Here is a 16758-nt window from a genome sequence, read left to right on the forward strand (position 1 = left end):
ATCATTTCTTAAATTAATGACTTTTCTATATTCTCATCCTCATGTGACATTTTAGGATTTAAGTTTTCTCAATAGCAATTCAAGAAAATAAACCTTAAATGAAATCTTAACATAATTATAATACAAAACAGGAATGAAATTTCAAAAGAGATGTGATCCTAGACTTTTAGACAGGAAAAGCAGATTCATACACTCTGTTACTCAGAGGAAGTAGCCATGACAACATGATTAAATCAGCCATTCATAAGGTAGAGAAGAAAACATGTTTATTTCTTTCTGCAAAATCTGCTAGAAAACATAGGTTTAATTGAGAGGTGGTATAATTCTGAGGAGAGAAGTGTAAGGAGCAGAAGACAGGGTGTTTAAGGGAAACCTTATATTAGGGAATGTGCTTGGAGGAAAATCAGGAAGTACTCTGGGCAAGGAGCCTGGCATTTTGTGACCACAGTTCTGGGGTGATGACAGAGAACATTTTAAAATTAAAATCTTGAAAGTTCAATTTAAACAAAAGAATAGGATGTTGGAGTATAGATTTCTTTTTACAGCCTGGGGAGGGTTTCCTAGTTATCACATAGAGAAAAAGATGATGAAAGCTATAACAAAACATAATGAGAGTAACATTATGAAGGAGATGTAAAGGCAGATGGTAGGTAGGCTGATTTAGACTTTCTGTGTCAGTGTTTTACAAATGGTAGGTTAACAAGATTTAACAGATGGAACAGATGTTAAGAAAAAGGTGAATCCAAGAAAGAAACTGCTGACTGATTCCAAAAGAATTGAGGATAGATGGGGCAAATTGAGGATGAATGAGATTGTGAAGCAACTACAATGATTTATTGACACTTAGTGTTATCCACACCAAGTGGTAATGTACAATTTATTGCCTATGAACTTTTAAAGTTCTTTAAATAACTCATTGTGTGCCAGTAGTGGGAAGATTAAATGGCAAATTGGATACAGTAGATGTTTCTGTATTTCAGAGTTATATTCATAGAGATATAGACACTACCCATGGTGTCACTGAGACATTATAGAATATACATGGACAAAGGGAAAAGTGAGAAGAGAAAGAAATTCATAGAAAACATCTACTTAGGCCAGTGTTAATCTAATTTGAACCCAAACTCAGCATATAGTCCCAAGGTCCTCAAAGGACTCTCCACCCCCCAGGCACTCTAGCATGGCCAGGATCTTAGGATTACCAGGGAGTAAAACACAACATCTGTTACAACAACTCTGTGAGTGACTGGGACCAGCATAATCCAGGGACACAGGAACCCCACCCAACCAGTGGCTCAGGTTCCTTCCATTTGGCACTGGTCTACTTTGGTCATAAACTCAGCAGAAAGCCCCACAGCCCCCAAAGGAGGGGCCACTCCAAGGCATTCTAACATGTCCAGAATCTTAGGATATCAGGATACCAGGCTACCAGAATCCCAAGAGCTTGGTCTCACCAAGATCTTAGAGTCTCAAAGGAAGCTTGACTCCCAGGAACTCTGACACACCCAGAATCTGAGGATCACAGGATCCTGAAATCACAGGATCCAAGAGAAAACTGGAATCGGAGGAGTTCTGACTTAACTGGGATTACAGGAAGGACAGGCTCCAATCAGATATAGTGAGGGAAGGTAGCACTTGAGATAATCAGATGATGAGAGGCAAGCATAGGAACAGAAGCAATAGAAACCAAGGTTACCTGGCATCATCAGAACCCAACCATCTCACTATAGCATGTCAAGAATACACCATCACACAAGAAAAGCAAGATGTGGGACTAAAGTCACTTCTCATAATGATGATGGAGGGATGAAAGAAGGACGTAAATAACTCCCTTTAAAAAATACAGGAGGACACAGGTGTACACAGGTAGAAACCTTTAAAGAGGAAATAAAAAAATCCCTTAAAAAATTATAGGAAAACACAACCAAACAGGTGAAAGAATTGAATAAAACCATCTAGGATCTAAAAATGGAAGTAGAAGCAATAAAGAAATCACAAAGGGAGAAAATGCTGGAGATAGAAAATCTAGGAAAGAAATCAGGAGCCATAGATACAAGCATCCCCAAGAGAATACATAAGATACCATAGAAAACATTGATACAACAATCAAAAAAATGCAAAAGGCAAAAAGATCCCAAACCAAAATATCCAGGAAACCCAGGACATAATGAAAAGATCAAACCTAAAGATAATAGGTATAGAAGAGAGTGAAGATTACCTAATTAAAGAGCTAGTAAATATCTTCAACAAAGTTATAGAAGAAAACTTAACCAACCCAAAGAAAGAGGAGCCCATGAACATACAAGACGCCTACAGAACATCTAATAGTTTGGACCAGAAAAGAAATTTGTCCTGTCACATAATAATCAAAACACCAAATGCACAAAACAAAGAAAGAATATTAAAAGCAGTAAGGGAAAAAGGTCACCTAACATATAAAGGCAGAACTATCAAAATTATACCAGATTTCTTGCCAGAGGAAATGAAAGCCAGAAGATCTTGGGCAGATGTCATAAGAACCTAAGAGAACACAAATGCTGCCAGCACAGGGCTACTATACCCAACAAAACTCTCAATTACAATAGATGGAGAAACCAAGGTATTCCATGACAAAACCAAATTCACACATTACCTTTCCACAAATCCTGCCTTTCAAAGGGTAATAAATGGAATACTCTAACACAAGGAAGGAAACTATGCCATAGAAGAAGCAAAAAAGTAATCTTACAACAAACATAAAAGATGATAGCCTCAAGAACAGAATTCCAACTCTAAAAACAAAAATGACAAGAAGCAAACATGACATTTCCTTAATATCTCATAATATCAGTGGACTCAATTCCCCAATAAAAAGACATAGGCTAACAGACTGGTTACCTAAACAGGACACAACATTTTTCTGCATACAGGAAACCCACCTCAGTGATAAAGACAGACACTAACTCAGAGTAAAAGGCTGGAAAACAATTTTCCAACCAAATGGTCCCCAGAAACAAGCTGGAGTAGCCATTCTAATATCAAATAAAATTGACTTTCAACTTAAAGTTATTAAAAAAGATACGGAAGGACACTTCATACACATCAAAGGTAGAATCCATCAGGATTAACTCTCAATTCTGAACATCAGTGATCCAAATGCAAGGGCATCCACATTCATAAAAGAAACCTCACTAAAGCTCAAAGAACACATTTTACCACACAGAATAATAGTGGGAGACTTCAGCACTCCACTCTTGTCAATGGACAGATCATGGAGACAGAAATTAAACAGAGAGACAGTGAAACTAACAGAAGTTATGAACAAATGGATTTAACAAATATCTATAGAACATTTTATCATAAAACAAAAAGATATACCTTCTTCTCAGCACCTCATGGCTCATTCTCCAAAATTGACCACATAATTGGTCATAAAATAGGCCTCAATAAGGATATAAGAAGATTGAAACAATCCCATGAATCCTATCAGATCACCAGGGACTAAGGCTATTCTTCAATGACAACATAAATAATAGAAAGCCCACATACATGTGGAAGCCGAACAACACTCTACTCAATGATAACTTTGTCAAGGAAGAAATAAAGAAAGAAATTGAAGACTTTTTAGAGTTTAATGAAAATGAAGTCACAACATACCCAAACTTATGGGACACAATGAAAGCAATCTTAAGAGGAAAACTCATAGCTCTGAGTGCCTACAAAAAGAAACTAGAGAGGGCATACACTAGCAGCTTGACAGCACACCTGAAAGCTCTAGAACAAAGGGAAGCAAATACACCCAATAGGAGTAGACAGCAGGAAATAATCTAAATCAGGTCTGAAATCAACCAAGGGGTGTAACCTCCCCCTCTCAGCCTGAAATCTGGCTGATCAGGTTTTACTGTTAGCACCAAAAGAGCATCAGGGGTAGGGCCTGCCACCCTATCATTCTGCCACTCCCACTGCTACTGCGTGCCACCTAGCTGTTCCGGAGCCAACACCTGGTCACCTGAAACTGGACTCCAAGGATGATTTGGCAGGAATGGGCCCCTCCCACTTCTTCATAACCCCCTGTCTCGGAATAGTAAAATTAAACCTTGATCAGACTAATGTCTTGGTTCCATTCTTTCTTACACCGCCTAGTTCCCTCTTTTCTTCTAGATTCCAAGATGCTTTCCAGGCTCGATCCCAGACATGAGAGCTGCTGGTTGGACTCAACAAAAGGGAAGCAAAAAGAACTATACAAAGAATCAACCAAACCAGGAGCTAGTTCTTTGAGAAAATCAACAAGATAGATAAACCCATAGCTAGACTAATTAGAGGGCACAGGGACAGTATCCTAATTAACAAAATCAGAAATGAAAACGTAGACATAACTACAGAATCTGAGAAATTCCCACAAGCCATCAGATCCTACTACAAAAGACTATACTCAACATAACTGGAAAGCCTGGATGAAATGGACAAATTTCTAGACAGATACCAGATACCAAAGTTAAATCAGGATCAGATTAATGATCTAAACAGTCCCATATCCCCTAAAGAAATAGAAATAGTCATTAATAGTCTCCCAACCAAAAAAAGTCCAGAACCAGATGGGTTTAGTGCAGAGTTCTATTAGACCTTCAAAGAAGACCTAATACCAATACTTCCCAAACTTTTCCACAAAATAGAAACAGAAGGTGCTCTACCCAATTTTGTCTATGAAGTCAAATTACTCTGATACCTAAACCACACAAAGACCCAAAAAAGAAAGAGAACTTCAGACCAATTTCCCTTATGAATATCAATGCAAAAATACTCAATAAATTTCTCACAAATCGAATCCAAGAACACATCAAAATGATCATCCATCTTGATCAAGTAGACTTCATCCCAGGGATGCAGGGATGGTTCAACATACAGAAATCCATCAACATAATCCACTATATAAACAAACTCAAAGGGGAAAAAAATGATCCTCTCATTAGATGCTGAGAAAGCATTTGACAAAATCTAACACCTCTTCATGATAAAAACTTTGGAAAAATCAGGAATTCAAGTCCCATATCTAATGAAAATAAAAGCAATATAAAGCAAAGCAGAAGCCTACATCAAATTAAATGGAGAGAAACTTGAAGCAATCCCTCTTAAATCAGGGACTAGACATGTCTACCCACTCTCCCCTTACCTATTCAAAATAGAACTTGAAGGCCTAGTCAGAGCAATTAGACAACAAAAGGAGATCAAAGGAATCCAAATTGGAAAGAAAGAAGTCAAAATATCACTATTTGCAGATGATATGATAGTATACATAAATGGCCACAAAAATTCCACCAAAGAACTCCTAAACCTGATTAAAAACAAACAAACAAACAAACAAACAAAACTTCAGTGATGTAGCATATAAAATTAACTCAAACAAATCAGTTGCCTTTTTCTACACAAAGGATAAACACGCTGAGAAACAAATTAGGGAAATAACACCTTTCACAATAGTTACAAATAATATAAAATAACATGGTGTAACTCAAACTAAGCAAGTGAAAGGTCAGTATGATAAGAAATTCAAGTCTCTGAAGAAAGAATTCATAGAAGGTCTCAGAAGATGGAAAGATCTCCCATGCTCATGGATTGGCAGGATTGATATAGTAAAAATGGCCATCTTGCCAAATGCAATCTAGAGATTCAATGCAATCCCCATCAAAATTCCAACTCAATTCTTTATAAAGTTAGAAAGAACAATTTGCAAATTCATTTGGAATAGCAAGGAAAAAATAAAACCAGGATATCAAAAACTATTCTCAACATTAAAAGAACTTCTGGGGGAATCACCATGCCTGACCTCAAGCTGCACTACAGAGCAATTGTTATAAAAACTGCATGGTACTGGTAAAGCAACAGACAGGTAGATCAATGGAATAGAATTGAAGACCCAGAAATGAACCCATACACCTATGGTCACTTGATCTTTAACAAAGGAACTAAAACCATCCAGTGGAAAAAAGACAGCATTTCCAATAAACGGTGCTGGTTCAACTGGCAGTTAGCATGTAGAAGAATGCAAATCAATCCATTCTTATCTCCTACACAGCTCAAATTGAAATGGATCAAGGACCTCCACATAAAACCAGATACACTGAAACTAATAGAAAAGAAAGTGGCAAAGAGCCTGGATCACATGGACATAGGGGAAAATTTCCTAAACAGAACACGGATAGCTTATGCTCTAAGATCAAGAATTGAGAAATAGGGCAACATAAAATTGCAAAGCTTCTATAAGGCAAAGGACCCTGTCAATAGGAGAAAACAGCAACCAAGGGATTTGGAAAACCTACATCCAATAGAAGGCTAATATTAAAAGTATACAAAGAACTCAAGAAGACAGATTCCAGAGAACCAAATAACCCTATTAAAAATGGGGTACAGAACTAAACAAAGAATTCTCAACTGAGGAATACCAAATGGCTGAGAAGCACCTAAAGAATATTCCTATTATTCTTAAGTTAGGTGTTTTCACGGTATCCCAGATTTTCTGGATATTTTGCATCAGAAACATTTTCTTTGACTGATATATCAATTTCTTTATTGTATGCCTCTGAGATATCTCTTCTGTTTTCTGTTGGTGATGTTTGATTTGTTGTTCCTGTTCTCTTCCCTGGATTTTTTGTCTCCAGGATTTCCTCTGTGTTTTCTTTCTTGCTTTTATTTCCACTTTCAGGTTTTGCACAGTTTTATTAATTTTCTTCACCTATTTAATTATATTTTCCCATGTTTCTTTAAGGGATTTTTTTTCCTCTTTAAAGACCTCTATCTGTTTGACAATATGTTCCTGTATTTCTTTAAGGGATTTATTCATTTCCTCTTTGAAGGCCTCTATCATCTTTATAAGATTGAATTTATGGTCATTTTCCAGTGTTTTGGATGTGTTAAGCTATTGAGGGCTTATTGTAGTGCTTTGGAAATATTATATTGCCCTGGCTTTTTTTGATTGTGTTCTTTTGAGAGCCTTTGGCTATCTGGATGATTTTTTGTCTCTGGATGTTCTTGCTGTAGTAAGTATTTGGAAAGGGAGAGAACCTTGATGCTCCTTGTATGTCAGGCCTCTGATGGGTATCCTTGAGCTGTATATTTCTAGACCTGCAGTTCTATATGATTTATGAGTATCAGGTCCAAAGAAAGTGGGTAGAGAGTAGGCAGGAAAACCAAAAGTTCCCTAGGCTAGCAGGCTGCTCATGGCAGCTGTCCTCGGCCCAGATGGCTCAGAGAGCAGGGAAGATGGATGGGAGAAGGCAAGCTTACTTGTGTGGTTTAAGAGTCTGATAGAGGTGGAGGAGAGATGGTAGGAGAATGGAGGTCCTCTGGGATAGCATGCTGCTCAGGGAAGCTTGGCTTGGCCCAGAGGGCTCAGCTAGCAGGAAAGGTAGGTTGGGGAAGGGGAGCTAACCTGTATGGTTCAGGAGGCTCAGGCCTGGTGTAGGTGTGGGAAGAGGCAGTGGGAAAATCTTACTGAGCTTTCTTATGGAATCTTTTCCCATTTGCTCAAGGTTGGATCAAAATGTGGGAGAATGGCACCACCCACAATGGGCTGCGATCTTCCATATCAGTCAATACCCATGAAAATGCTCCACAGAGATGCACAAAAATGGCCAATTTGATTGGGACCATTTCTTAGTTGAGGTTACCTCTACCCAAGTTACTTTAGATTTGTGTTAAGTCTAGAGCAGAATTTAACTATGACAAAAGACAGTGGAGGAAAAGTTCCAAACCCACAATTTAAACTTAGTCCTTTAGCTGTAACCCAGAAAACTGCTTCAGGAGAAACTTTTTTTTTTTTCCTAAAGCTACAGTAATGTGCTCTAGAAGTAGTCTGCTAAATATAAATGGGTAGTATTCCTGATGAATTAGGAAAATGGTTTTTTTAGTGAAAAGAATATTGGATCTCGTTAAGTAAACTTAAGTGAAGAACATGAACGATTTACAGTGTTTCTGCGTTCAAAAAATCTCTATCACCATACAAGTCCAGGGATTAAAACCTATGGTTAGAATTCATGGAGGGAATTCTGATAATGGCCATCCACATCCATGATTTGGGAGAAGGTTGAGGCCTCATGTATTTTAAAAGAAAAAGAAAAACTTCATTTCTCTGAGAAAGAAAGAAGATGGATGATTTAAGAGAAGGTAGTTCCTGGAAACCAAATATTCTAGTGAATAAGATATTGAAACATGGTGATTAGAAGACCTTACTTGCAGATCTAATAATGTGAGCTTAATGCCTGTAAGAGTTCCATGTAGGAAAGGACAAGTAAGCCAGGGAAGTCTATAGAACTCTAGACACTAGGGGTCAGAGTTCATTATAATAACAACCAAGAAATGACTTGATTGTTTTTGAGTTGTGGTCCCTTGATCATCAGTACAATAAAATTACAATACAGTTTGTGAAAGGAAGGTAACTGCAGAAAGCTAACCCCAAAGTCTCAACTTTGTGTGTGTGAAGTTGAAGATGGAGAAAGGTCTAGTCTTAGATTAGGAAAGATTGTATGGAGAGAAGCACGCTCGTCCCCCCATCTTCTCCTAAGTAGCTATATGCTGGCAAGTTACAGTTGTCAGCAACTTTGGTGAAAATTGGCAAGCCTGCTGTGGTATTTGCTATAACCACATACTACTCTTTCTAATGTAAACTTTTAGAAAATATACTCTGATTCCAGAGACTTTAAGGCTCTCATTTTGTCAAATTGCTTGACATTTCTGAATCCTGGCCACAAAAACATCACTTAGAAAACTGTATAGACAGAGGGACAGATAACAGTGTCCCTGAAGTAAGCATATTCCAGGCAACTTTCTATCTAAATAGCTTTGTAATACCTGGTCTCACCATCCCAACCCCCTACCCCATCTTCTCCAATTGGTCCGGTTTCTTCCTTCACCACGATCTCCTTCTGACAAAGGCATAACTAGCATGCACTTCTTTGTGGAGAGTTACTAAAATTTTGACTTCTTGTTTAGAATGATTTCTTATTTTATTTAAGATGTCCACTACCACTTTCAGATTTTTTCCTTCCTGAATTAATGCCATTCTATAGGAATAGCCAGTCCAATCACGATGCAAAATGAACCTAAGACTTATATTCCATTTACTTCCAGTGAATGCGAATGTGTGTCAGTTTCTTAATGCTCCTGGTTCTTGACTAGGTATTCAATCAAACGGCAGAACAATATCCACTCACATGAGAGCTATGAAGAGTGTATGATGGTATGGCTAGCTGGTGGCATGTAGAGAAAGAACACAATGGTTAACATCATGTCTTTCATTCTTCCATTGTTATCTTTTCAATTTAAGATACAATTGCCTTTTCCTGACATTTTCCACCCTATGTAGCAAAATCAAGGAATAGTGAAAATTCAAAGGGAAAACAACAGCTAGTGTTGAATTCAAATTCTAGGTATCATGTTCAGTGCCATCTCAGTGCCATCTCATATCTTCTGTTCATGAGTGTTTACATTTTGATCCATGTGTTTATCAGTGCCTAAAATAATTGTTATTATTTATTGTTTACTGAGTCAGTGACTCATCAGAGTTCTAGTAAACCACTTGCTCTCTATGCTGTGAAGTTTACTCATTGAACAATGTTCCACAATCCCCTCTAGCATCTTTCTAGTGCTTTTTAAAAAATTTTTTATTAGATATTTTCTTCATTTACATTTCAAATCCTATTCCAAAAGACCCCTATACCCTCCACTTACCCTGCTCCCCAATCCACCCACTCTCTTTTCTTGGCCCTGCTGTTCTCCTGTACGTTTACATGACCAAGGGGCCTCTTTTCCCAATGATGGCTGACCAGGCCATCTTCTGCTACATATGCAGCTAGAGACACAAGCTCTGGGGGTACTGGTTAGTTCATTTTGTTGTTCCACTGTAGCCTCCCCACCCCCAGCATTAATGGTTCCACTGTTTACACCGGGATGGAGCTTGCTGCTCAATCGTTCTGCCATGCCCACTGCTGGAACCTGCCGCTTTGCTGTTCAGAGCCATACACGTGGTCACCCTGCTACTGGACCCCAGGATTATTTGGCGGGAATTGGTCCCCCTTCCCCTCCTTCATAACTGCGTGTTGAAATAGTAAAATTGAGCTTTGATCAGAGTCCATTTTGACTTGGCTCTGTTCTTTCTTCCATTCATCTAGTTCCTCTCTTTCAGCCGGGGCTGCCATCTCAGTTGTACCGTTCCTCGCGAGCTGCTGGTCGGCCTGCAACATTCCACCTATAGGGTTGCATATCCCTTCAGCAACTTGGGTATTTTCTCTGCTCCTCCATTGGGGGCCCTCTGTTCCATCCAATAGATAACTGTGAGCATCCACTTCTGTATTTTCCAGGCACTGGCATAGCCTCACAAGAGACAGCTATATCAGGGACCTGTCAGCAAAATCTTGCTGGCATATGCAATAGTGTCTGCATTTGGTGGCTGATTATGGGATGGATCCCTGGGTGAAGCAGTCTCTGGATGGTCCATCCTTTCATCTCAGCTCCAAACTTTGTCTCTGTAACTCCTTCCATGGGTATTTTGTTCCCTATTCTAAGGAGGAATGAAGTATCCACACTTTGGTCTTTCTTCCTTCTTAAGTCTCATGTGTTTTGCAAATTATATCTTGGGTATTCACAATTCCCTCTAGCATTTTTCTAGTGCTTAAAGTTTATCATTGTACAATTGTAAACTCTGTCCCCAGTTTTGTTTTTTTTTTGTTGTTGTTGTTGGTTTTTTTTTTTTTTTGTGCTTTTAATAGGGCATGACTTTTCCTTGAAGGCTTGAGCCTTGGACAATTGTGTTATGTTGGGCAAGGCATGCAGATTTCCAATCAATCAGTTTTTCTTTTACAGATAAAAAGAGTATCTCTTAGCATAATTAGGAGGAACAAATTATATAATAGCTAGGAAATGAACTTCAAAATACCTTTGTATGTGCAAGCATCTCTTGACTTCTCCACCAGGACACCTGTAGCTGAGTATGCTTGAACTCCAACTCATGGTACTGAACATTTCCCATCCCTCAATGTATACCTCCCAACTGTAAGATATATGACCTGCTGAGCTTCCTCCAATATTCACAGGGATGGCAGATTCCATGTTTTCTTTGGAACCTATGGGAAAAAATGAGAACGCATGTGAATCTCGCCCTTTAAACGCCAAACTTATATGCTTGGTTGGTCTGTGCTGTTCCTACTACTTTAACATCCCTGTCTTCATTATCAAACCTAGAAATTACCATATGCTTTTATTAATACCTATTCTTTGTCCATTTACTATGGCTCCTTCATTTTGCTTAGGAGCAAAGGATACTTAGATCATTACTATGTTAGAACAGAAAAAAAAAAAAAAAAACACTGCATCAAACAATAAATAAGAATGATGATGACACAGAATCAACAGTAAGAGACACATCAAGAATTCACTCTGTGTGTATATGTCATGTACCCTTCCAATTCAAGTGAGAGCATCTCACTTGAATCTACTCTACTAATCACATGTGAAAGGAACAGATATCCTACAGTGTAAAGATAGACACTGATAAATCTAGACTAATGTGGGGCACCTTCTTCCTTCTTAACTAACCAAAAGCAACTGCTGTCAATTTTGTCTCCAGTTTGAACATATACTTGGAGTAAAGGTCCATTATGATTTCCAAATGGATCCCCACGCACTAATCCATAGACCCCATTGACACATGGCACATTCTCCATTTCTCAGATGAAGATATGCAATCACCCACAGGTACTAATGTACATTCATAATTTCAATATAATTTGTCTGATTCTATAATCAACATACATTTTAGATCAGTTCATCCTCATGAGTACCTTTATCCAGTTTCAAATAGACAATTTTAAGCATGTATCATTTCAAATCCAATGTTTTTCTATTATACCTACTAATTTCTGACCCAATTATGCTAAGCCTGTTTCATTAGAAAAATTACTTATTCTACAACAAATTTAGCTGCATCTCTGGTGTCTATGTCCCATCATTTGATATTGTTCATTTCGGTAACAAAACTCTCTCATAGAAGTCAGTCTGAGTGTTGAGCAATTGGCTATCTGTGTCCTTATCTATAGCTTGCCTACAGTATTTGTTTCTAAATAAGCTAGGAATATTAAGGAAAACCTGCCAGTTGGAGAACAGTGCCAGCTGGTTAACATCTTTAGCAAACTGGTATCAAAGCCTGTAGGAAAAGAGATCCAAATTCTGCTGCAATGCAGAATTAACAGTCTGAAAACTGCTGCTTATCACATACGTGTGGCCATGTGACTCTGCAGGTTGAGGCTGACACAGTAACTGTAGCTAGCTGAACTTTCTCAAACAGGCTCTTGCAAAGATTTCTCTGAGGCAGCTTCACAAGTTGGTCTGACATCTGTAATTATACTATGAGATCACCTGTGTTCACCTGGGGACCATTGGATGCATAAATGATGCTCCTTAGATGAACTTAATATTCTCCTTAATTGGGCATTCCAGTATTTCATTAATTCCAAAGAACTTATGTTCCAGGGTAGATAATTAGGATTCACAAATATTACTACTTTTATCATGGCTATGTACCATTTGTGAATTCAGGCTCTTAGAAATCCTGTGAAAATATGGGATTTAAGTTATGCTAGTGACACCTTACATTATAATAACTGTGAAAGAAGCATCTAAGGCATATACAATTAACATTTCTACTACTTTTCTCAATTAAATGTCATAATGTTGCTTTGCAAATTTATTGGGCTGTTATATTGGCACACTAATGACAAACACAATTACAGATTTGACTTTTGAAAATAGCATGAGGTGAATGATCCTATCTTTTTCTTTTTCATTTTCTTTTTTTTTCTTTCACTAATGTGGCAACTTCTTCAAATTCTGCTTATTTATACTACCAATGCCTTCAAGGCACAAGCCTCTAGGAGAGTGGATCTCAACCATCCTAACTTTGTGACCCTTTGATACAGTTCTTCATGTTGTGGTAAAATGGTAGAAAGAACCTTTTCCAACACAGGAATCTGTTTGTTGTTCTTGTTGTTACTGTAACATGTTACACTAGATCTCAAGGCTTTAAATAAAACAGATTTGTTACCTTAAAATTCTAGATATCAGATGTCGAAGTATGAAGAAAATCCAGAGAGGATTCATAATCATGTTCCAGAGGCTACCTTGCCTCCATATTTCACATGCTCTATCTTTAAAAACATCCATAAAGCCTCTTCGGTGGCCTATATGCCTTCTCATCCATTTCTCTCTCTCTCTCTCTCTCTCTCTCTCTCTCTCTCTCTCTCTCTCTCTCTCTCTCTCTCTCTTTCTCGCTCTTTGTCACTGAAATGCCCAGGAAATCTTAATTCCATCTCTGCTGTCTCAGGAACTAATTTTACTGACTCCATAGAAAAGAATATGGACATATTTTGAAGACCCATTTTCTTTTTTTTTTTTTTTTTTTTTTGGTACAGGAACCAAAACCTGGGATGAAATTTGCTATACCAGGCCTGGACAGATGTTATACAGAAACTAAGAGAACACAATTTCCAGCCCAGGCTACTATACCCAGCCAAACTCTCAATTACCATAGATGGAGAAACCAAAGTATTCCACGATAAAACCAAATTCACACATTATATTTCCACAAATCCAGCACTTCAAAGGATAATAACAGAAAAAAAAAAACAATACAAGGACGGAAACCACGTCATAGAAAAAGCAAGAAGGTAATCCCTCAACAAACCTAAAAGAAGACAGCCACAAAAACAGAACACCAACTCTAACAACAAAAATAAAAGGAAGCAACAATTACTTCTCCCTAATATCTCTTAATATCAATGGACTCAACTCCCCAATAAAAAGACATAGACTAACAGGCTGACTACAGAAACAGGACCCAACATTTTGCTGCTTACAGGAAACTCATCTCAGAGAAAAAGATAGACACTACCTCAGAATGAAAGGCTGGAAAACAATTTTCCAAGCAAATGGTAGGAAGAAACAAGCTGGAGTAACCATTCTAATATCTGATAAGATTGACTTCCAACCCAAAGTCATCAAAAAAGACAAGGAAGGGCACTTCATTCTCAACAAAGGTAAAATCCTCCAAGAGGAGCTATCAATTCTGAATATCTATGCGCCAAATACAAGGGCAGCCTCATTCATTAAAGATACTTTAGTAAAGCTCAAAGCACACATTGCACCTCACACAATAATAGTGGGAGACTTCAACACACCACTTTCACCAATGGACAGATCATGGAAACAGAAACTAAACAGGGACACAGTGAAACTAACAGAGGTTATGAAACAAATGGATCTGACAGATATCTACAGAACATTTTATCCTAAAACGAAAGGATATACCTTCTTCTCAGCACCTCACAGTACCTTCTCCAAAATTGACCACATAATTGGTCACAAAACAAGCCTCAATATATACAAAAATATTGAAATTGTCCCATGCACCCTATCACATCACCATGGACTAAGACTGAACTTCAATAACAAAATAAATAATAGAAAGCCAACACACACGTGGAAACTAAACAACACTCTTCTCAATGATACCTTGGTCAAGGAAGAAATAAAGAAAGAAATTAAGGACTTTCTGGAGTTTAATGAAAATGAAGCCACAACATACCCAAACTTATGGGACACACTGAAAGCATTTCTAAGAGGAAAACTCATAGCTCTGAGTGCCTCCAAAAAGAAACTAGAGAGAGCACACATTAGCAGCTTGACAACACACCTAAAAGCTCTAGAACGAAAGGAAGCAAATTCACCCAAGGGGAGTAGACAGCAAGAAATAATCAAACTCAGGGGTGAAATCAACCAAGTGGAAACAAGAAGAACAATTCAAAGAATCAACCAATCGAGGAGCTGGTTCTTTGAGAAAACCAACAAGATAGATAAACCCTTAGCCAGACTCACTAGAGGGCATAGGGAAAGTACTCTAATTAACAAAATCAGAAATGAAAAGGGAGACATAACAACAGACCCTGAAGAAATCCAAAACACCATCAGATCCTTCTACAAAAGGCTATACTCAACAAAACTGGAGATCCTGGATGAAATGGACAAGTTTCTAGACAGATACCAGGTACCAAAGTTAAATCAAGATCAGGTTAATGATCTAAACAGTCCCATATCCCCTAAAGAAATAGAAGCAGTCATTAATAGTCTCCCAACCAAGAAAAGCCCAGGACCAGATGGGTTTAGTGCAGAGTTCTATCAAACCTTCAAAGAAGAACTAATCCCAGTTCTTCACAAACTATTCCACAAAATAGAATCAGAAGGTACTCTACCCAACTCATTCTATGAAGCCACAATTACTCTGATACCTAAACCACATAAAGACCCAACAAAAATAGAGAACTTCAGACCAATTTCTCTTATGAATATTGATGCAAAAATCCTCAATAAAGTTCTCGCTAACTGAATTCAAGAACACATCAAAACAATCATCCATCCTGACCAAGTAGGATTCATCCCAGGGATGCAAGGATGGTTCAATATACGAAAATCCATCAATGTAATCCATTATATAAACAAACTCAAAGACAAAAACCACATGATCATCTCGTTAGATGCTGAAAAAGCATTTGACAAAATCCAACACCCATTCATGATAAAAGTCTTGGAAAGATCAGGAATTCAAGGCCCATACCTAACCAGGATAAAAGCAATATACAGCAAACCAGTAGCCAACATCAAAGTAAATGGTGAGAAGCTGGAAGCAATCCCACTAAAATCAGGGACTAGATAAGGCTGCCCACTCTCTCCCTACCTATTCAACATTGTACTTGAAGTCCTAGCCAGAGCAATTAGACAACAAAAGGAGATCAAGGGGATACAAATCGGAAAAGAAGAAGTCAAAATATCGCTTTTTGCAGATGATATGATAGTATATATAAGTGACCCTAAATATTCCACCAGAGAACTCCTAAGCCTGACAAATACCTTCGGTGAAGTAGCTGGATATAAAATTAACTCAAGCAAGTCAATGGCCTTTCTGTACACAAAGGATAAACAAGCAGAGAAGGAAATTAGGGAAACAACACCCTTCTCAATAGTCACAAACAATATAAAATACCTTGGCATGTCTCTAACTAAGGAAGTGAAAGATCTGTATGACAAGAACTTCAAGTCCCTGAAGAAAGAAATTAAAGAAGATCTCAGAAGATGGAAAAACCTCCCATGCTCATGGATTGGCAGGATCAACATTGTAAAAATGGCTATCTTGCCAAAAGCAATCTACAGATTCAATGCAATCCCCATCAAAATTCCAACTCAATTCTTCAACGAATTGGAAAGGGCAATCTGCAAATTCATCTGGAACAACAAAAAACCTAGGATAGCAAAAACTCTTCTCAAGGATAAAAGAACCTTTGGAGGAATCACCATGCCTGACCTAAAGCTGTACTACAGAGCAATTGTGATAAAAACTGCATGGTACTGGTATAACGACAGACAAGTAGACCAATGGAACAGAATTGAAGACCCTGAGATCAACCCACATACCTATGGTCATTTGATCTTTGACAAGGGAGCAAAAACCATCCAGTGGAAAAAAGACAGCATTTTCAACAAATGGTGTTGGCACAACTGTCGGTTATCATGTAGAAGAATGCGAATTGATCCATTCCTATCTCCTTGTACCAAGGTCAAATCTAAGTGGATTAAGGAACTCCACATAAAACCAGAGACACTGAAACTTATAGAGGAGAAAGTAGGGAAAAGCCTCGAAGATATGGGTACAGGGGAAAAATTCCTGAATAGAACAGCAAAGGC

The sequence above is a fragment of the Mus caroli genome, unplaced genomic scaffold, assembly GCF_978045245.1.
Source record: "Mus caroli unplaced genomic scaffold, Mus_caroli_1 scaffold_13, whole genome shotgun sequence".
Taxonomy (NCBI): domain Eukaryota; kingdom Metazoa; phylum Chordata; class Mammalia; order Rodentia; family Muridae; genus Mus; species Mus caroli.